We start from the raw sequence: 23254 nt of genomic DNA on the forward strand, positions 1-23254 counted from the left end.
TGTTTAGTGTTATTGTTTATTATTGTATGCATATGTGATTCAATTGAAGGCCGCTTTCGACACTTGACCAGAAGCCTTGAATGTGTCATTTACTAAATCCTTAGTTCAACCATCAGTTAGATTAAAAGTCATAAATAACAAAGCCAGTTTCCCAGGCGATATCACAACATCGGCAACACTTTCGTCTTTCACTCGCTATATGATACAGATAAAGATAAGATTGTGATTTTTGTTAATATGAAAATGTGTATTTAGCTCCTGGTGTTCGTGCCGAAATTTTATCTCCTCTGCCTTGCTCATCAAACTTCTTCTTCTATTCTTCTTCTTAACCTGTCAGGTAGAGTTGAGCCTTCGGCTCAGAACTCTAGGCCAGCGAAAGTGAACAAGAGCTCCCTCTCACCGGCCTAAATGAGAACCGTGTACACTGTTTTGTCTGGCGGGTGGGTCAGACTCGCGGCAAGATACCGCGTACACTAAGACCCTCGCCATTTTTCTTTTCTATACCAGGCTAACCGTGCGGGACACGCCATTTATTATGTAACGGCCCCTTGAGGAGTAGCGCCTGGATTGTGACAAGGTTGTGGGAGCTTTTTTACAACTCCGCGCAGTGCAATGAGGATGCTCTCGGACCCCCTTAGGCACCCCCATGGGAGTCTTGTTTTGCTACCCATTAGCATAATCGTTTCCTCTTACGATCGTTTCCACCCGGGCGCCACTATGAGGCAGGGTAGCATGCCCTGGGCTCATCAAACAAATGACTCTTGGCTGTACCCTTCCAGCGAGGCATTTGAGTTTGCCTTTTACACAAACTCACTTTGTATTCTTGTTTTTCTTTTAGAATGACTTTTTAGACGCCTTCTGACCTATATAGTAGTTATCGTACGTGTACGCTTGTTGTTTAAGTAATAGAAAATTTCTCAATCGAATATTGACAGACAGAAAAAAAAACCTATTATGAAATAAATATAGTTGAAGCTCTTAATAATAATAATTATAATAATCATTATTATTTATAAAGAACTTCGTTTTACAATGTGTGCATTACACCAAACAAAACATTTTAACTATAGAAAACCAAAAATTGCATTCACAACAGACTCACTCAAAATTTATATGTGAATAGTTTATATCAGATTGTTTAATTGTATTTATTGATTTAATTGTCAGTGGGATAAAAAAGTTTTTGTGTCTGTCTTTAATATCAGTGTCTTGTATCTCTTTTGTGATGATAAAATCACAAAAATCCTGACTTAAAGGGGGATTCTTTATTTCTCCAATTTTTAAAAAGTTTTTTATTAATGAATGTTTTTCTCAAGCAGCTGGCCAAATGTTGTTGTTTTTTTTTTTTTGTCAATAACTTAACCAGCAGCATTTAGGATTCTATGAAGTTTACTTTTATTTTTACTCTTAAGATTGCCATAGAGGAAATATTAGATATAAAAACTTAAAATATTGCAGATCTGAGCATGATAATAATCGTAATCTTTGCTGCCCTTTTTTGTTGATTTTATCTTTATTTGCTGTAAAATTTAATTTAGTGTCTAAGATAGTACCAAGGTATTTAAAAGTGTGCACTATTTGCACTATATGTATTGATAAAGAAATCCAGAAATCAAAAAGTGACTTTTACTCTATGTGAAAAACAATGAACTGCCTTGGCAAATGTGAGTAGAAAGCGTGTGTGTCCTGTGATACTGATCTTGTAATATAGCTAGTCCTCTCGACCAGCCTCTTAGAGATTATTAAATGCGGAACTATGTTGATAATAATAATATGATAATAATGTAATAACTTAAGTGAGGTAGCTCAACGAGACATAGAAGTTTATTTACAGGGAGACATGACAAACACAAAGGACATCTGCCTTGAACACAACATCTTCAACTTGGCTCGAGACTTGGGCGGAAATCGTTATTCTCTTAATGTCAACATCCTTTTCTGATTTGGTTTCTAGAGGTGCGCACCTCTGCATTGGCCTGGATGGCGGTGCGCATGACACAGTTATAACAATAATAACAGCCGATAATTCAGTCCTATTACAGTATAGTGGTTTATGAATCAATCAGTCAGTGTTTCTCAGACTTTAATAGGTATATCCTCCTGGACTTTCTAAAGCATGCCTGAAATGTTTGCTTACGTGAAAATTGAAAGGATTCATCTTTATGAAATAACACAATTGGGTTCCTCGAGCAAATCATGAAACGTTTTAAAACAATCTATATAAACTTGCATTGTTACTTAATTTCAGTAATAGATTTGACAAAAGTAGAACTTGATATAAAGCTCGAAATTAAATCAGCCCAACAACTGATAGGAAAAACATATCAATGTTTTCAGGGAGAATCAAGACTCTCAAGTCTACTTAGCTAGCGATGGAGAGATTTCTACTCTGATTCCTTTACCTCCAGAAAGAATCTATTCTAGGATACAAAAGATCTCCGAAAAAAACAACAACAACTGTGTTTGTTCGTATGCAAAGTAAAAAAAAAGACAAAAAAATAATTACCACCCTCCCCTTCCGGACGAACAAAAAAACCTAAATTGTCTACGCCTATGGTGTTCAGGGTCTAAATAACGTAATGTATACTTACTCCAAAACCTAGTCCATACGGTTCTCTTATGAAGATAGTGCGTCCTTGTACGACATTGATAAACAGCTATAGAGCCAAGGAAATCCAGAGAATCAAGGTCTGTAGTGTTGACATCTATATCGAACACCTAGAGACTTAACAGTGTTTTGTTACCACATATTCATTTCTCCAAATCTGGCTCTCTCTCTCTCTATGTTTATTATTATAAAATCAACTACATTAAAACAATTCTTAGTGACATAGGGGCTTTAGATTTAAAGGAATTTAATGTTTTTATGTTTTTATTTAATAAAAGATATGTTTTTATAGTTTTAAAAGTGCTAAAACAAATCTTGAATCTAGCTAAAAGGCACAGATGTTTTAAAATTTATACATGACTAATGAGGATATTGTATGTCACTTACTAACATAGTAAATAACAAAACAATGTAAACTACTTAAGGTAGTAGCTTCTAATGGTTCACATATATATATAGATATACAGAAATACAAACAGACCAACAGAGATAGATGGATAGATAGATGGATAGATAGATAGATAGATAGATAGATAGATAGATAGATAGATAGATAGATAGATAGATAGATAGATAGATAGAAAGTAGCTAATTAACCTTATCCTCATTACATTCGTTTCAAAGTTTTATGTGTGTCTACCTTAATTAATGCATAACCCTTATGTAACAAAGATTTAATAACATAAAACTAGTTGTATTCAATATTTGTCTTCTAAATAGCATTACATCTAAATATATATATTCAGTACGCATACATACCATTGCAAATGAAAGTTGACTCTTCGAAAAAAAATGTCTTAAAGTGTTTGATGTAAATATGCTTTACAAAAAAAATTATCTTCGAAGAATTATTTTGTCTTTTTAACAATGCTACTTACATACAGGAATTCAGTTAATGTATTTCTACAGCTGTCGAAATAGACACAACATATTGATAAATTGTGTCGCAAATGTCAAAAAGCACATGACATTTATTGCGAGACAGAATCATTGAAAGGTCCTTCTGTTAGAACAAACTCTATTAATAAAAATGGACTGTTTTCATTATGTAAATACTAGCTACAACCCTTCCAAATAATGAATGGTTAAATATAACTACTGTCTTACGCTTTACACTGAAATAAAAGTACAAGAGCTTGTCATTTATTTATATATTCCAATATTTGTTAAAAGCAGTCTTGTTAAATGTATGCCCATAATACATCATATACTTGTATTGTTCTTATTGATTAGGCTGTTACTGGTTGTTATTGAGCATATTGCTACTTGGTCCTTGGTGGTCAAGCAACATACTTTTTTATATTAGTAATAGTTATTGGGAAAATAGAAAGTGTTACTTTTGTAGGAGATAAAAGATTTATTTTATAAGCTTTTGTTTTGTATTTATAAGTTACGGTTCAGTGGTTTACGTATTTTTGCTACTTTTGTAGCTGAGTGGTTAAGCGCTTGGCTTCCGAACCTGGGGTCCTAGGTTCGAATCTCGTTGAAGACTGGAATTTTGAAATTCGGGATTTTTAGGGCTTCCCTGACTTTAGTTAGGGAAAGTAAAGATGGTTGGTCATTGTACTGGTCACATGACACCCTGCTCATTAACCGTTGGCCAAGTAAACAGATGACCTTAACATAATTTGTCCCATATCGCTAAGTCTGAAAGGGAAACTTAACTTTTTTTTTCAAATGTCTATAGTCATCTCTCCAGAAGTGTCTCAGCATACGTGTATAACTGTCTTTATATTAAGTATAGTGATACTGCTAATGGTGTTATTCTACCTAGTTACACGATGATAACGATATAGTTGTAAATCTGATGGCTCATTTTACGAGAGGATTGTTTATCTAGTATTGGTTAAGCAATTTTAAATAGCATTTAAGTTTGATGTTCTATTTGATTTTTAAAAAACAAATTCTTTATATAACCCTTTTCTTTAAAAACTATTCTCATCAATTTGACGCCTAGAAATTTTAAGCTTTTTGTTCAATCAACTTGTTTACCGAGAATAATCATTTTCAATTTTTTTACAAAGCTTTAATCTACTCACTCTGTCAATATGTCTGTCAGGCAAAATGCTTGTACACGTTTTTTCTCTCACAACCCATTATCGATCAAGTTGAAACTTTGCACAATTATTTATTGGTATAGGTCAAAACATGATTCAATAAAATAAAAATAAAACCGTAATTATTTTGTTTCATACCACATAAAGGGAAATTAATCCTTAGATATTCACAAATAAATATGTAGGGTTTCGTCCCCTTAGATATATAAATACTCTATTTTTCCCACACCCAAGATCAAGCTGAAACTTTAAAAAAATTATCTGTTGTACCAAACTAAACAAGTTAAGAATTTAACCAAATGGTCATTTAAATTAATTATTGCTAATTTATAATTATGTTTGATATTGAATAAGGGAAATAACTTTTACGTTATTGAGATATATTGTTGTTCGTTTGGAGTTCTTTCCCTTTGATAATCTTAGTTTATTTTTAAATAGGATTTTGCTTGTTCATTTTTTTAGTTATTCGAAGAGAGAGACCCCAATAGTCCCGTCGTCCTTAGCTTTAAATCATCTACGCTTAGATAAGGGAATTTTTATTTTACTTAATGTGTACATAACATAAAATACGTGGTTGATCTTTAGTATTTCTTTTACGTATTATACAAGCTATACGTGTACTACACAGTTGAGTTTATTGAATCCGTCACATATTTATTCATTAAAAAAAACACAAAAACAGCTAAAACTAAAAGAAAAGACAATCACAATACACTCACGTCCATAAAATGTTTTAATACGAATTCGTATTTCGATACATTACCACTACTAAAATTAGTATCGCAAGTAGTAATAACCTGCACTAGAATTTATTTTTTCATTCGTTCTGTTTTCCACTCTGCGTCATCCTAAAAAAATATAACATATTTTAAACAAATTACTTATAAGTAGAATAAATGTCCTTGATGAGTATCCAAGAAAAGTAAAAAAGGCGATTCTCCCCCCCCCCCCCCCCCACTGAGATTCGCATAAAAAGATCAGACTCGGGCTTCAATTTGAAACACTGAGACAGCTGCAAAATGCTGACAATCATCGCTTGACACACATTTAAGTCCCAGAGAATTGTTCATTATCAACATAATTAAAGTACAGGATTGGCCGAAGATAAATTATGAGTAAAGTAGTGCACCAGTTCGCGCAAACTAATTTGATATATGTATACAATTTGAATTCTCTTTTTTCTGTCTGCGCCAGTATTCTGCAAGGGGCCTGTCTGGGTTTCATAAGAATGTCACGTGACCTTTTGAGAGGTGTCCAGATATCACTTTCAGTCGCCATCTGTTGTCAGCTGCTTTACTCTAGTCTGTACCAATAAGCGCGTTTGTCGCCTGAATTTATCTTTATAATGCTTCAGATGGGGGCACATATTTTTACGCCTCCTCATTTAAGCTTGACAAAAAAAAACAGCCCTAGGGTTGTGGCTATCCACTATACGGGATAGGTGTCCAAAAAAAAAACACTTTTTTTTTTGCATTAGGTATACCTAAATATGGAAGTAGAAACTGGGTCTGCGTGGTCATGTGAAAAAATGCACCCATCCTAACTCTTAGGAATTGAAGATGTTGCCTTAATTAGCTTTATTAAACCTTCTATTTGTCAATGCATAGGATCCAACTTTCTTCAGCGTGGGACAGGCTTGTCACGTGGGATCTCACTGCATACAATAGTCGTTTCCCATGGGACCGAGCTTCTGTGGCTTCATACCCAATTGTAGGCAAAAGTTAAAAGGAAACGTTTCAATATTTCGCTAGCGACGATTTAACTCTTTCTCTTCTAATTGACGTTGATTAAACTAAATTGATTTTTGGATTTATAAACTTTAAGTTGTTTTGTGTAAAAAGAGAATGCGTTCTCCTATAATTCAATACCAAATATAAAATTTTTCTAATGATAAACAAAAAAATAAATTGAAGTTAAATCAGAACAGGATAGTGAATAACAAATGAGGAAAAAGAATAATAGGCCTACTATCGAAACGAGAAAAATAATTACGGAGAGAAAGAGTTGAAAATTATTCGCTAAAAACTCATTTGCATGCGGGAGCTGATATTGAGCAAGGGCTAGAACTCGGCTCAATCTTTTTGGCAAATATATTACATACCACCATGGGCACCAAGAGCACAGTTAAAAAAGATTTTGATTTTAAAACCCCCTTCAAAATTTACGATAAACCCCATCTTCCATATAAAAAAAGAAAATTACACATTCAAAATTCTATGAGCGTAGCCAAATGGGTTTTTAAGTTTACCCCCCCCCCTCTTCAGTATGATTTGAAGCTAAAAAATACCTCTAAAATATTTTTTAAAAAGCAGATTACGCACTCAAAATGTTATGAGCATAGCTAAATGGGTTTGGACTCAGTTTTGAGTTTAACCCCCCCCTTTCAGTGAGGTTTGAATGAAGCTCACAATACCTCTTCAATATAAAAAAAGCAAATTACACACTCTAAAATCTATGAGTGTAGTCAAAGAGGTTTTGAGTTTAAACCCCCTCTAGCGGGGTTTGAAGCTAAAAAATACATCTTCAAAAAAAAAAAAGCAAATTACGCACTTAAAATGCAATAAGCATTTCCAAAAGGGGTTTTGAGTTTAAACCCCTCTCCTCCAGATGGTTTTGAGTTTAAAATCCCCCCACAGAGCGTTTTGAGATGGAAAACCTCTAACTTCAATATTATTCTAAAACATACTACAGTTACCAAATTCAATGTTAGTAGATAAATGGGGTTTTGAATTTAAACAAACACATGAAAGTTCTGAGATTTTTTAGTTTAAAACCCCCAACAGATGATTTTGACGATAAAACTTTCCTTTTCGATATAAAATCTAAAGCAAACTACAGTCATCTAATTACAAGAGCGTATTCAAGAGAGGTTACACATTTCTACAAGTGGTGGGGGCTCCATTAATAAAGTGTAGTGAACAGTCATCTGCAGAAATTGAAAAACACTAAATGTGGCTCAACAAAGATGGCTAAGACAGATTTTAGGAGTCAGTTAAAGAGATCGGGTCAAAATCAAGGAAATCCTATGTTGAACTGGGAGTCGACACCTTAGTAAGATTGTGACAGAGCGTCGCATGAGATTTGCGGGACATGTTCTCCGACAAAATTAATTATGCTTAATAAGAATTGCGATGACATCCCGTACAATTTGGCGCCACACATTCATGGAGGTCCTCAGAGCAGGTGGGAAGAGGCTTCAGACATTAACAGTGACAGATTTTTGTGGAATCAGCTTGACGGCAAATGCGCCGAAAGGCGCGGGGGGGGGGTGTGAGTGTCTAAGTCAGTAAGAATAGCACATAAGGTTTTTGAAATAAAACTTTTTAATAGCAGGAAAATGCACAGTAGATACCTCAGAATATGCATTTTGTTGGCTTTCAATACCAGAAATAGTGATTGGCGGCGGGGCTACGCCCAGCGCTGGGGGAGCGCTAGGAGCTAGGACCCCTTGCTGGCAATGACGGGGAGTCTACAATATTTCCACTAACAACAGGAAGAACCTATTCCAAGGGAACACTAAACGTCTTCCAAAAAAATGAAGGTTCAGAATGTAATAAAAAGTTTATGAACACACACATACATACATACATATACATTTTTTTTTTCGCGGAAGGGGGGGAAAAATCTACCCCCCCCCCCGAAACAATATCCTGGCTACGCCCATGCTTCGAGACGAAAATGGAAAAGATGATTGCAAGGAGAGGCAAACACTATGGGATACAATTAACTGACAACTGTACCAGCCAGTGAGGCAAGCACATTGCTGCCAATCCTCTTGTCTCTCAAAAACTCTTCCTCATCTAATGGAAGTGCCCAACTGACTTCAGCCATTAGGATCAGGAAAGCGATACAGATCACCAAGTAGATGAGATTCATCATTTTGCTGCAAAAAAAAAACAACAAACAAAGTATCTAAGGTTATATATATATTTGAGCCTACATCATGTTTAACAGCGCTCTATAAATCAAATTATTATTATTATTAAGAAAAAAAAACCCTGAAAATAAAAAGTTTAGCTGAGTTAATATACGTGTCAACTCCGTACATATGTGTACATAGATAGACGGATAAATATTAGGAGATATATTAAAAGAAACACATCCAGCATTTCTACAACATACATTACATAAACTCACTTCTATAGCTTTTTTTGTTCTATTTGTAACGAATGTGCAAGCTTCTGTTGATCCGTTTAATGCTACATAGGCTAGAACTCTATTTATAGATGGACAATGTTAATGTTATTTTAATGAATGCGTAACAACATTCTGTCGCAATTCTAATAATCCTTCTTATAATTAAAACTGTTGACAATTGAATGCTGGTATCTCTCCAGTTCACCAATAAGACCATAAGTCCCAGTCCATAATATACATAAATGTTTATCACACTTAAACATTATAATTACTATTTTCCAAGAGTTACTATATGGAAGTGGTTCTCAAACTTTTGTGAGTTGCGATTGAATTTCTAAACTTAAAGTCTTACGTGTGTGTTTTTGTTTGAGTTGTCACAAGCTAGTATTTCATATTTACTATATAAGGTGCAATTTGATATAGTTTTCAGTCTATTACGTTTTTTATTACTATTATTTTTTGTGAGGAAATTAATAGAATGGTTTCATGGCTTCGACTCGTAGTTTCAGTTTCGTTTATTATTTCATTTTAGTTTTTTATGGCTTCCACAGTTGACATTGGAAGAGGTGTTACCAAAAATATTTTGCTGATTTAAAAAAAAAATGTTATACATTATTTTCAAGACATTACTGTATTACCAAATAAGTACGTCGGCTGAGTTGTAAAAGGCTTGGCTTCTGATTCAAGGTTCCCGTGTCAAATCCTGGTAAAGACTGGAATGTTGAATTTAGGGATCTTTGGGGCGACTCTAAGTTTACTCTAATGAGTAACTAACATTAGTTGGGGAGAAGTAAAGGTGTTTGGTCGTTGTGCTGCCCACATGACACCTTCGTTAACAGTGGCCCACACAAAAAAAAAGATGACCTTAACATCATCTGCCTTATAGATCGCTTATAAGTATAGTTTCATTCTAGAGTTTTGATTCTCCTCCCTTGACAGCTAGAGGCTGTGGGGGAAAGTGATGCGTTTTTTCCCCTGAATTAGATACATCAGAAAGACATTTTCTGAGGTGCCCACTTAGCTAGGAATTTTCCGTCAGTTGTGGGCCCGGGTGGCTTGATCTCTTTGGAGGCCCCTGCATTTAATATTTAAAATTTAATGTAAAAAAAACACTCATTTGGGGCCTCCACAAGTGGGGGACCGGGGGGATTTTTAAATTCTCCCCACCCCTCACCGCACCCTAGCTACGCCACTGGAGGTGCCTACAGCGAAATATCCTGCTTACAAAAACGTCTAGGTCAAATATTAAATCTGCTATTCATTTCACTTTACCAAGGTAGCCCAGTGACTTGTAGAAAGAGCAATGTGTGAAATGTTTTATATCGGGGTTGATCCTCGATCCACTGGCTACGCCCATGGGTTTGGTGATTGTAGGTTGGGCTTTGGCTGGATTTCTCGTAGATGTACTTTACTAATAGTTTTCAGTGACAGGTAGGAAAACAGTTCAAAGTTTGAACCAAAAATTAGTTGAAAAGGGGGGGGGGGTTAAATTTATTACTAAGGGGTTTTGAGCCTCACATCTCCTGGCAACACCCATGGAATTAGGTTGCTATGGAGCGTGTGCGTGTTTCCAAAGTGATTATGAAGAATGTAAGCTTTAATTGTTAGATGACTATGAAAGAGAGCATTAATTATTAGTTTTGTAGAATGATGCAAGATAAGCGACTCTGTCATAATCTATGGTATGACAGGGAGACGACTTCGGGGTGCTAGAGTGTAAAGACGTGTTATTGTAGTGAGCTTTTGTTTAAATATCAATTAACTATATTTCATCATCAATCTTTCTATATTGTAATAAAACTTGTATTTAGTTTTGTTCACAAAAGAAGCTCATTCCATATTTTTCACTTTCTATAATAAAATAATATACTCTACACGACTGTAATCAACATAGCTGAAAGCAGTTTTGTTCAAGTTCTTGTTGTATGGAGTGAAGTAAAAATAGCTCTCCTTTCCTTTGTACATATCAAAATATGGAGTTTTTCCTCAAAACATTCAAACAATAAATTTGGTGACTAGTTTGCTTTTGTTTTTTTTCTATTATGAGACAGAATAAAAACAAATTAAAGAAAATGTTCACTCATCAAATACTTCCTACCGTCAGCTACGTTTAAGATTAAGACCAACGATATTAACCAGGGGGTAAAATAAGCATACATTGAATTTTAAAAAGAATATTAGGACATAATACATTAGATCTAATGAATAAAAATATAAATTTAATTTATAAATGTTAAAATAATAATTGTCCAAGTGTGTTTTTGTTTCTTAACCATTGATCTTATATTTAATGTGTAGCTTGCATGTGTGTCACACTGATGATAAAATACTGCTGATAAGATCATGTTTAAATATTGACAAAGCTTATTTGCTTAACACTCAAAATATTTCCTAACGTAGACAAATCCATTATTCGCTGGGTGTCTGCTCCTGTGTCCTAAGCAGGGGCAAAACTTTGAGTATTAAATGAGTACACGTGACTTTTCTGTCTTAAGTTAGACCAGGGCCAGCCATTAACCTATATGAAAATGTCTACCGTTCGCTTTGTCACTTATTGCGATTGCATATCATTCATCAATTGAATGCATATCTTGGGACTAAACCAGTGGTTATAAAACCATTTTTATAACAACTAGACTTCTTTCAATGTTTTCCGATTTTAGCAGACCCTTTTAAAGGTATAGTTTTTTTTCAAATTTCAAATTCATGAACTTCAACTTTTTATTTATTTATTTATTCTATTGATTTCTAGCTCTAGTGAATTGAAGAGTTTTAAAAACTATTCAGAAAAAACAATATAAGAAAACAGGAAAATAAAAAGGAGGAAGAACTGCACATATACATCCATAATTTTCAATACTGTTGGATTTATTTTCCTTTTATTTTGCTTGTTTTCTAAATTTTTTTTAATAATAGTTTTTAAAACTCTTCAATTAATATATATATTTTTTTGTTATTGATTCATGTTTTATTAAGAAAAAAAGGAATAAATGTTTAACGTTTTAGTTTAATTCGAGAATGGGAAATTAGAGAAATAACGAGCTCAAAATTTGTACAAGACAGACAGACAGACAGACAGACGAAGTAAGTTAGTATAAACTTGGTAAAAAAACATCGTGCTTTAGTCTGAAGGAGCAACCGATGAAAGCTATTGTCAATTTCTTCAAAAAAAAAAAAAAAGATAAAATCGTGCAATTAATTTTGCAGTTCGGGTGGCTTGGCTACCTGTGAAGGGGGGCTTGAGTTTCGACGCCCAACTCCAGCAGAGCTGTGTTTACTGAGCAGCTAAAGGCAGCACGGAAAAAAACTTCTCACCGATACCCCTCCCCTTCTCCCACACTGGTCCACAAATAAGATTGGACCATAGCGACATGAGCAAGCCATAATCATGAAAGTAGTGCGATATAAAAGCTAAAATTATTAATAAAATAATAATTCGGGTGTGGTTAACCGTAATTATTAAAAAAAAATTCGTGCAATCTACAAAATACATCTTTTTAAAAATCTAATTAAAATTAAAAGCCTTCTTAAATAAAATCTTCTATCGTGGACTCCCGATTACTGATAATAGCCTTCCCTGTTCTTACAGTAACCATTTATAAGTTGTAGTAGACAAATGATAGTTTTTATTGCCCACTTTGGAATCACTGGTTGAAATATACAAACTCATTCATAACTAGATGAAAGCAAGAAAAAGATTTTCCTACATTCTAGACTTCTTATTGCTCTTTAAAATCTGGACTTTTTTTCTTTTGCTCGTCTAGATATAATACACTAGCGATTAAAGCTCGTTTTAGTTTAGCAACAAAAAAAGGCAAAAAACAAATTAATTAAGTGAAAGTAAATTAACCTACAAAGTACAAGATTTAAAAAAAAATGCTTCACGTTATTGACAGTTCTATAGATATTCTAGCGCGAAAGGTCACTTAGACATAGCGAAACGATACTTGGTGTAAACGTTCCTCTTTTGGTATAGTTCATCAAATTCATTGTAGTCCAAGTTAAGTCATTAATAGCGTATTCGTTCTTTATTTTCACACACACACACACACACACAAACACACATACATACATATAAACATACATACATATAAACATACATACATATTAACATACATACGTATATATATGTGTGTGTGTGTGTGCGTGAGTGTTTGCGCCCGCGCGTGCGTGCGCGTGTGTGTGTGTGTAAAAAAAAAAAAAGAACTTGCGACCTATTTGAGTCACAGCTTTAATGTTTATAATATTTCATTTATTAACAGTCGAGGAGATGCGATTTTTGCATTGGTCTTACTTTATGTGTTTTATGTTTATTTATGAGCTTTTGTATCGTTATATTGGCATCGAAGAATTCCCTTATCTCTGATACATATATATTGTATGTGTGTGTCCAATAAAAATGTCCATGCATATTGCTTGCGTTTTATATGCATTATATATGTATTACAGTAGACGAAAACGTATTTTGTTTTAATATATAGGTGAATTATCATTTTTTTTAATATACGATATGCTTGCAGTTTTGTTTTGGTAAGACACATTCATTCTATAAGGACAAAAAATATATTATAAAGAAATCAGAAAAAAAAACGTATGTATTTTTTCAACTTTCATGTTTATTGCACATTCATAAACCATCAAAATTTCTTCTAGCCTTGCATTTTATCATTCTATTGGTTGTTATAACTTGTTATATTATCCTGGGAAAATAAAAATAATAATTTAAGAACATAATATCATCACACAAGTTAACAGATAGATAGATATGTAGGTAGGTAGGTATATGGAGGTAGATTATTGAAGCTCTGAACTGAAATTAAAATAAACTTATGATTTAAACTGAGAAAAATGACAAAATACACTTCATGTTTTATTATATCACGATTTCAAATCTAACCTGATAAGGAAATTGTAAACTTTGATAAATACAGGGTTCTAGTTCAATAAAAAATGTATTTACTATAGTATCTTTGAAGTCGTAATGATCAGTTTTAAATTCATCGATAGTAAAAATAATAAAAACGTTTATGATGTTTGTTTGTATGTTATACAATGGCGTTTGGGTCTCATGATAACCTGCTAACCAATGTCAAAAACAAAAATATACGCCAACTAAAACTTAATGGCCATGCCGCAAAGTACTGAGGGCTCGCAAAGACTTTCCTTCAAGGAACAGTACCAGGAAAAAGAAGAAGATACAGACAGATAACGCTTTGGGAATACAACATAAAAGAATAGACGGGTCTGTTACTGCAATAGATTCTATCCAAGTCAGAATAAAATTGAGACTGTTCATAGATCATGTATGATGTAGTTGCTACCAAAGAAAGAACAAGTTGGAATGATTAATATAATGATTAATATAATGATTAATATAATGATTAATATAATGATTAATATAATGATTAATATAATGTAACAACTGTACCAGCCAGAGAGGCGAGCACATTGCTACCAATCCTCTTCTCTCTCAAAAAGTCTTCCTCATCTAATGGAAGTGCCCAACTGACTTCAGCCATTAGGATCAGGAAAGCGATACAGATCACCAAGTAGATGAGATTTATCATTCTCTAAAATAGAACAAAAAAACAACATTTTTTGAAGGAATGTTTGTTTCATAAAAATTATAATTGTACATAATAAGTTATATTTTTGTGCTACCCACATGACATACTCGTAAACTGTAGGCCACAGAAACAAATGACCTTTACATCATCTGCCCTAAGGTCTGAAAGGGGAACTTTTTATTTACTATTTTCACCTCATTGAATTCCAATAGATAAGACACCTGGTTTTGGCAAAAAAGTAGTGAAATTACGGAACCCTGCCAACTATGTAATTACCACCATTAGTAAGCCTCCATGCCCTAATGTCTTATGCAATGAGATCAGCAAGACACGCGCTTGTATCAGTTTAATCGTCCTCGAGATAAGTCGTATCGTATCGCTTTATCAGATGTTTTCTATAGTTTCGTCAATTCACACCACACACAGACATTGATACATACATTTTAATTATAATTATAATAATACTAGATGAAAAATAAAATTAGATGAAAGTCAGATATTGCATGTAAATTCATTTCCTTAGCTCACAAGATGCATTTGTTTTACAAAGCATGTATCAACTCTAACCGATGCCACAGAAACAAATGATCTACACATAATCAGCCTTGTACATCCCAAGGTGTCAAATGGAAACTTTACTTTACTTTACTAAGGAATAAAGGCGGTTGGTCTTTGTGCTGGCCACATAACACCATTGTTAACCTTATGCCTTAGAAACAGATGACCATTACATCATCTGCTCTATAGACCACAAAGATCCTAAAGGGGAACTTTACTTTTCTTTTTATATCAACTCCCTCTGTCTGTTTGTCTGTTTGTCTGTCTGTCTGTCTAGCTAAACGTTTGAACACGTTATTTATCCGACACACAATTCAAATGTAGCTGAAATTTTGCACTGTTATTTCTTTTAACTAACAACACAAGAATTAATTTAAAAAATTGACCAATTAGTTAGACCAATTAATTAACCATTGGTAATAAATTACTTTGTTTGATATCTCAAACAAGGGAAAGAAATAGCACTTGACTGAAGTGGTGGTATAAGCTGGATTTCTCCCCTTTATATTAGGTTGCCGTCTCAGGCTTAGTGGTCACTACCATGAAATAGAAACAATAGATAACTACACAATCTGCAGTGTCCAGAGACTCTTGACTAGCAGAGTGGTTACCATGTCCAGTCCGTCCATATTTTTCTTTTTTTTTATTTGTATAAATGCTTTTTTATTGTTTTTGATCTATTAAAATTTAATTCTATGACTGATCCAAACCATTTGATACAAGAACGCTTAATATAAACATTTTCTTTTAAAGTATTGTTTATGATTTCTTTCTGTTTTGTTGAAAGATTTGAAAAACGCCCTTTAAAAATATGTCATATAAACTTACCTAAGATTTGATCTTTTTTTTTTCTTCAGAAATGTTTAGACGTCTTGAGATAATGTCACACTAATGGCAAAAAACTGTGTAATTTATAGAGAGATAAAATAATTATATGCTAATATAAACATAAAATTTAATTTCCATTTCATGAATTCTCTCTTGTAGTGGCAAAAAAACTGATGGTAATTAAATGTTTCTACCACTTAACGACTTAACTTGTTTTGTTTGAAAGAAGGAAAGGTCGCAATAAAAGATATATTTTATCACACAATAAGTTTGCTTTAGAAAAATACATTTTTTTTTAGATTATTTAAGGCAAGTGTTTCTCAAACATTTCCTGAGTCGTAGCCCACTCAAATAAAAGTATTTTGACTAATAGTAAGTAAGCTCCCTTTTCAGAACTTGTGGTCTTTAGCGTAGATGATGTAAAGGTTATCTGTTTCTTTGGCCAGCGGTTAACGAGCAGGGTGTTACGTGGCCAGCAGAGCGATCAACCGCCTTTACTTTACCCAACTAAAGTCAGGTACCCATTGAAGATGGGTGGATTCAGAGGCGCCAAAAGAAACCCGAAATAAAAAATCCAAGTCTTCACGAGGTTTCGAACCAAGGACCCTCGGCCCGGAAGCCAAGTGTGTTACCGCTCAGCAACCGCGCCTGCCAAAAATGCTTTAACTGATTAGAGCCATTAAACAGAATGCATTGATTGTTGTAAAAAAAATAATTTAAAATTTATTTTGGCAAAAATACTTTAATAATGGTAATATAAAGTAAAAATCCCTTTTCAGACTATAGGGCAGATGATATAAAGATCATTTGTTTCTGTGGCCGTTTGTTAACGACAGTGTTAAAAGAGCAGCACAAAGGTACCTGTAGACCCCTGTTCACGAATACGACATTAGGCCTGCTAAGGTTGGTTTTGACTGAACCTATCTAATGTAGAATTACATTTCCAAGGAAACAACGCGTAAGCGTCGTCATTGGCGGCCTGAACACTGAACTGCAACGTCACAACCTGTGGGCATTGTAGACTAATAGCTTGTTGCGACGTCGCAAGTCAGTGTTGAGGCCTACTATAACTAGTGGTCTTCAAAAGTCAGACAATAGACAAAGTGCACATGTTCCTAATGGGTCAAAAGTGAACGAGACTCTCAAACCTAGGGTTAATTAAAAAGTCGATGTCATTGGTCAACCACGTATAAACCACGTGTCAACCACGTAAAAACAAGAGCAAATTTATAACTAAATGTTTTGCATTAACTTAACAGGACGCACGTCTTTTTTTCCTCAGCAGAAAGTAAATCCTGAGAACAGTTTCGAAAGACTAACTTCTTTATAAAAAAAATTCCTAATTAAAATAAATTGTTTTCAAACAACACCCGTTTGTCATTGATAGTTGGTAAGACATTTGTTATCAGACATTAGCGTTACAATTGTGAGTTTAATAGTGTTGAGTCATTTGCTATATTATTGAATACTTCCCAATAATCTTGAGAGTGCAAGGTACTCAACAATTTAAAGGGCGAAGGCCTATGCAAACATAAAGTGTGATATCTTTGATGACTTATTACAAAAAATAAGACATCTTTACTGGTTTAATTATAGTGTAATATTAAACTAAAATATAACAATTTAAAAAAAAATTAGTTGAGTACTTTATCATTATTTTATTGATTTATTTATTAATGTATTGTTATAGTTATTATTGATATTATTATTAATATTACTTGAGTAGTTTACTGTTTTTATTTAATGAAATACTGACGTGACAGTTTAAGAGCCACTCTACTTAAGTAAATAGTACATACTCTACACTCTACAGTAATAAACTAAAGAATTTATTTTATGAATATTAAATTGAGTCCTACACTTAAACAAGAGAAACATTTTAAAAATACATTTTAAAAAAGGAAAGACCTCCATTATAGAGCTTAAAATATAATAAGATACACACACACACACACACACAAATATCGGTGTTCAAAACGGGTATCGAACCCGTAAGATACCTGAAAGTGTGTATTTACCAAGTCAGGTACGAGACCTCATACGTTTGCTATTTTTTAGCGGCCCCCGAAAGGGGAAAAGATGCTATTAGTTTTTTGTGGAATGACTGTCCGTCCGTCCATCCGTCCCGTTTATATCTCGTAAACTAGAAAACATAGTGAAAATCCAACATCATAATATTTTAAACCATTCATAGTTCTGATGAAACGGCCACTTTTCTCTTTTCTGAAAGCGAAATATCTATGTTTTAAAATCACTTATGCAAGCAGTTTTTTCATAAAAATAAACCACTTTTAAAACTATTTACTATTAATAGTAACAAACACGGGAGGCTCTTTAGTAGCGGGGAAGAGTATCTACCCTATTTTTAACACATTTATGCAAATGGTTATAGATTTTTTGTCAAAAAATTATTTTTTCTTACATTTTTATTGCTAAGTTAAATAAGCTCTATCATACTAACTACTGCATTTTATAAAAATGTTTACCTTTTTTTAAATAAAAAAATATATTAAGTATGCATATAAGATGGACATAATTTAAAACAATTAATAAGTAGTTTTTCATATTATCGCGTTAACTGCAGAGTCACATTGCATGCACCACATACAAAACTAAAGAAATTTTTTTTTACGGAAATGTTTCTCTCTTGTGGATTTCAATAAGAGATTGACCCTTTACAAAACAATTAGATCAATTAGATATTCATTATAAGACATCAGTTAGGCCATGTTAACATCTAACTTCACATTCACTTTCACATATCCATTGGTCTGCCTGACCGCAGTGACAACACACAAGATCTGTCAACCTTCTTTCTCCATTCTTCTCTGTCATTCGCCTTTGATAGAATTTCATTCAGATGTTCTTTCTGAAAATATTGATACCTGCCTTTTTGCCTGCCTGGGCGGTCCACTTCGGGGGCCGATTTTGAGTTTGCGTTTCAACACAAACTGTCTTTTTAACCTTGTTTTCATTATCATTATATTGACATCTAGATCTAATACTTAATAATATTAGTCCTAGACTTCTGATTTAGAACTCATAAGATCTAGTCCAGATCTAGATCTACTTCTAGAATCTAGATGTAGGCCTAATCTATATTAGATTTACGTAAAAAAAAAATATAAAGCTTAGATATTCATTAAATAAAATTAAAGTAATTTTAAATTACCCTGTTATCGTATAATGTCGGTACACTTAAGGCTGACTACGCCATATTTGTTGTTTTCTAAGTCTAATTTAACCTAATTTAGATTTATTTATTTCTTACTATGGAAAATTATAACGGTTAAACTAGAGTTTTCCCCTTGTGTCCAACGAGCTTGTAATTCTTTTCTAAGTGATACACATTAACTGTTAAATTTCTAAGAAAATCGTTAGAGCAAAAGTCAGATTATTTTGAGACGATTACATAATATTTAGTACAAGATACAGAAATGTTACAGAAAGCAGTAGAAGAAACACTGAAAACTGGAGAATGTCTTTCCACCCAGAAAAATGACAGTTATGATGAAGAATTTTAAAGAAATAACAACAACTTAGCAAAGTTTAAGTCATTGATATACATACATCTTATCTTATCTTATATAATACAGACGTTACTTCAAAAAAGTAGATGATTACGTCCTACGCGTCATACATTTAGTCATGCATATTAACCAATGACTTAAATTCTGTCAAGTCACTGGTTTTCCTGGCTAGCTCAGGCAACCCATTCCATGCTCTAATAGCACTAGGGAAGAAGGAGTATTTGTACAAATTTGTCCTAGCATATGGGACGAGGAATGTGCCTTTATCTTTGTGTCTTTCAGAGTATTTTATTAATGACTAGATTGACACATGAAATTAATTAATTAATTAATTAATCATCTTTTTTGAAGTCTCTCTCTCTGTGGCATTTTACGTCTCGTAAGACGATCTTTTCCCTTTGCAACTTCTTGTGTGACTAAAGAGGCCAATCCTTGATACACAGCTGCGATCACAGGTTGGGCATATAAAATCACCAGGCGCCATTTTTGAAGTAACGTCTGTAATATATAACATACAATGACTACAGTCTTTTATTTTTAAGCTGTAGTCATTTTCTACCCAAACACACACACACACACACACTTTCATACAGATGTAAAAACACATTTGATAATTAGACTGATCTAAGGATAATACCACACTTTCACATGACACATATAATCCAGAGGAGAATTAGATTTAAGATCTAGATCTGTGAAGAAAAAACAATTAACAACAAGGTTACAAAGACAGTTTGTGTGGAAACACGAACTCAATATCGACCCCGAAGTGGTCCAGGAAAAAAGGCAGGTTTAATTGTTTTGTTTCGTAATTAGTATATTCATTATTATTCTATTTAGTCTATGTCTTTGTGCCAGTGAAGTATTATCATAACAGCAGGCGATGGCAAAGTTAATTAGACTACAGATGGTTGCTGTATAGAAAAGTTTCACTATTGTTAGCTTTCAAAGACATTACAGATGGTTGCTGTATAGAAAAGTTTCACTATTGTTAGCTTTCAAAGACATTACAGATGGTTGCTGTATAGAAAAGTTTCACTATTGTTAGCTTTCAAAGACACTCTTTACAGGAATACAAAATCGCCTTTGGTAAATTTAACCGCTGTGGTTTCTATCTTAAAAATAACGGAGTAGTCCTGAGCTAAAGTTAAATGGCGCAGAGTTAAATTGTCATATGTAGTCGTCCAGGACAAGTGGAATATTTAATGATTATGATTGAGTGGTCAGAACCGAGAATTGTATAGATTACATTATTATTATTATTATTATTATTATTATTTTATGTAATTTTTTCCTTTAGCAAATCGCTTACTACAATTTTGTTATTTGTTTTTTGACTAATAAACAATTTTTGTGTGTGATATTTATTTATTCAGGGCCTTCAGACACTTGCACTATGTCATTACCACATCTACCTGCATCTCTTCTTAGACCTTCTCATTTCATTTAAGCTAAGCCACATACTGAAGTTGATTTTAAGTTAACAAGATAATATCTAGAAGAGCTTTCCATCCCGTTTTGTAATTCTCAGATGTACTTAATAAGTGAATGCACTTTTTCTGGTTGTGTTTTGTATTTTTATTGTTGGCGATGTTTGAAGTGACGTAAAGAAAAAAAGTCATTTATTATTTATAAATATATAAATATATAAATATATAAATATATATATATATATATATATATATATATATATATATATATATATATATATATATATATATATATATATATATATATATATATATATATATATATATATATAAGGTTAGTCTTCGAGTCCGAAGATTAGTAAGGAATGCAGTATTTCCCGTGGCTGCGCAGCCCCATCTTTGACCTGCATATTTTGCCACATCCAGGGCAAGCATAACCATTGTCCGCAGGTTGTCGATTTAGATTTTCTTTTCGCCGTCTACGTCTGTCCTTGGCAGCGGTTTTTCTTCGTGAGTGACCTCCAGCTGTCTCGTTCTGAGGCCGCATGCAACCAGGTGCTCTCTTCTATGTCAGCCAAGGAAAGTTGACGCCTAAGCTGGTCTTTAAAGAGTTTCCGAGGGGCGCCTCTTTATTGAGTAGACAAACCTTTCAGCAATAAAACGGATGAGACCGATCTTTCGTAATTACCTTAAGTGTGTACGTGGGTTTAGTAGTGCTACGGGTTTCTAATAAAACTATTTAAAATTGTTTATTCTCTAATTCATTTTTTTTAATCTATTCGATGATGTGGCCCGCGACACGAGTGTCGGAAATTAAATTGGCCCGCCGGCCGAAAAAGGTTTGGCATCATTGACTTATCACATAAGTTAAGACATCTTTAATAATCTAATTATAGTGTAATATTAAACTAAAATATACCAATTTAAAAAAAATTATCTGGTAGAGTACTTTAACATTATTGAATAATTTATCTGTATATATATATAATTCTATTCATGGCTGTCACAGCTTTCCTATTCTATTTATACTTATAACTGGATAGAATCTACCTTAGGTCTCAATACGTCACTAGGCATCCCTGGTTCAGTTCTAGTTAACGAAATAAAACAATGAAACCACTAGATCAAACACAGAAACTTTAATCATCTTTACTGCATATCACACACAAGCTGGTCTCTCTGTCTGACAACAAAACACACTTCCGGTCATTCGCGCAGATTGTAAAAATAGATTATACATACATACACACATTCATCCGTGACAATGGCCCAACTTTGCTGAAAACCACGGTAAAGTCATGGAAAGACAAAAGTGGACTGAGGAGGGGGGGGAACAAGTAATCCATATCTTTAAATATTCTATATATTTGACTACATTTATATGTATTTTTTACACACGTCAAAATCTGGTGTCATTAAAATAGTTGCATGTTTTTTTTCTGTAGCCATGACCACAGCTTCACATATATTTCGTAAAGTCAACAGGTCTTTCAATGTAGTCGAAATTCTTGCATCATGTAATTATTTTTTTCTATTAGTCAGAAACTGTTGCTCTCGAAATTCGCAAGATGGCTGTAAAGCCTTGTTTGCGATTATTGGGATAACTATGGCGACGTCTTACCCGTTATTCTTACTCATGGATGCACAGTCATACACTCTGCTCGACAATACGCTGCTTACTTGAATACTTCAGGTAAATATCGGTGTATGCTACGCCAAGTTCGACTAGCATATTATACTGGCCTCCTTCAGTCGTAGAACAACTATGGTTCATCTCAAACAATTTTTCATGTGACTTTGGAGTCCTATTTTGGAGAGACACTCCCGACTCCCGTCCACATATATTGCAGGTCAAGGAGGCTTTTGCTTTGGTGGTAGAATACCGTCCATTTTTCTAATGGCACGCTTTTCTCCAAGCCCTTGATTCTCGATGTCCATAGCTTTCTTGTTCACCGTCTTTCTTTAACTAGTGAGCTCTAAGACTATGTCTTACCAATGGTCAGTATCAATGTTCATTGTTTATAAATCCCATTTTATTACATCCACGTGACAGATATGGGGCGACTAGTTCTTCTTGAGCCAGAAGCAAGTTGCCGTAGCGAATGATTTTCGGGATGCGATAGTTCTCCAACCGGAGGCAGCGCAAGTGAATTGAGTTTAGTTTTTCTCTCTTGCTTTGCGCAGGAAGTCCACGACTCACTGCAGAACGCATGCATTGTAGACCTCCGTTTGGGTCGCAGTAGTGCGCTCTTGGTCGGAGTCTAGCAAATATCGATGCGGCCTTCCCTATGCGTTTTTATCTCCTCTTCTAGAGACAGGCCATCTTGAATTTTTGATTCATTTACGGCATCCGTCTTGTTATCGTCAATGAGGATAGATGGTGGTGCTGTAGCAGGTCGTCCCATAACATTTGTTTTCTTTGTGCTAATGTTTAGGCCATACTCTTTACAAGCCTAAGAAAAGCGGGACATTAGTGACTGAAGCTCCTCTTGTCCCGCTTCTCTCAGACATTATATATTAATGTATTTTTTATTCTTAT

At 33.9% G+C, this 23254-nt stretch overlaps 2 long non-coding RNA genes across 2 annotated transcripts; both read right to left on the reverse strand.

The window, feature by feature from the left end:
• Positions 1-5380: 5380 nt before the first annotated feature.
• On the reverse strand, positions 5381-8954 carry LOC129923004 (uncharacterized). The gene is made up of 3 exons (XR_008774935.1): positions 8803-8954; positions 8406-8548; positions 5381-5513 (listed from the first exon to the last, which is right to left on the reverse strand). It is a non-coding gene; the product is annotated as an uncharacterized LOC129923004 (long non-coding RNA).
• Positions 8955-13398: 4444 nt separating this feature from the next.
• LOC106079771 (uncharacterized) lies at positions 13399-15826 on the reverse strand. Its single transcript, XR_008774861.1, has 3 exons — positions 15756-15826; positions 14231-14372; positions 13399-13502 (listed from the first exon to the last, which is right to left on the reverse strand). It is a non-coding gene; the product is annotated as an uncharacterized LOC106079771 (long non-coding RNA).
• Positions 15827-23254: the final 7428 nt, after the last annotated feature.

This window comes from Biomphalaria glabrata, chromosome 14 (assembly GCF_947242115.1).
Source record: "Biomphalaria glabrata chromosome 14, xgBioGlab47.1, whole genome shotgun sequence".
Classification (NCBI taxonomy): domain Eukaryota; kingdom Metazoa; phylum Mollusca; class Gastropoda; family Planorbidae; genus Biomphalaria; species Biomphalaria glabrata.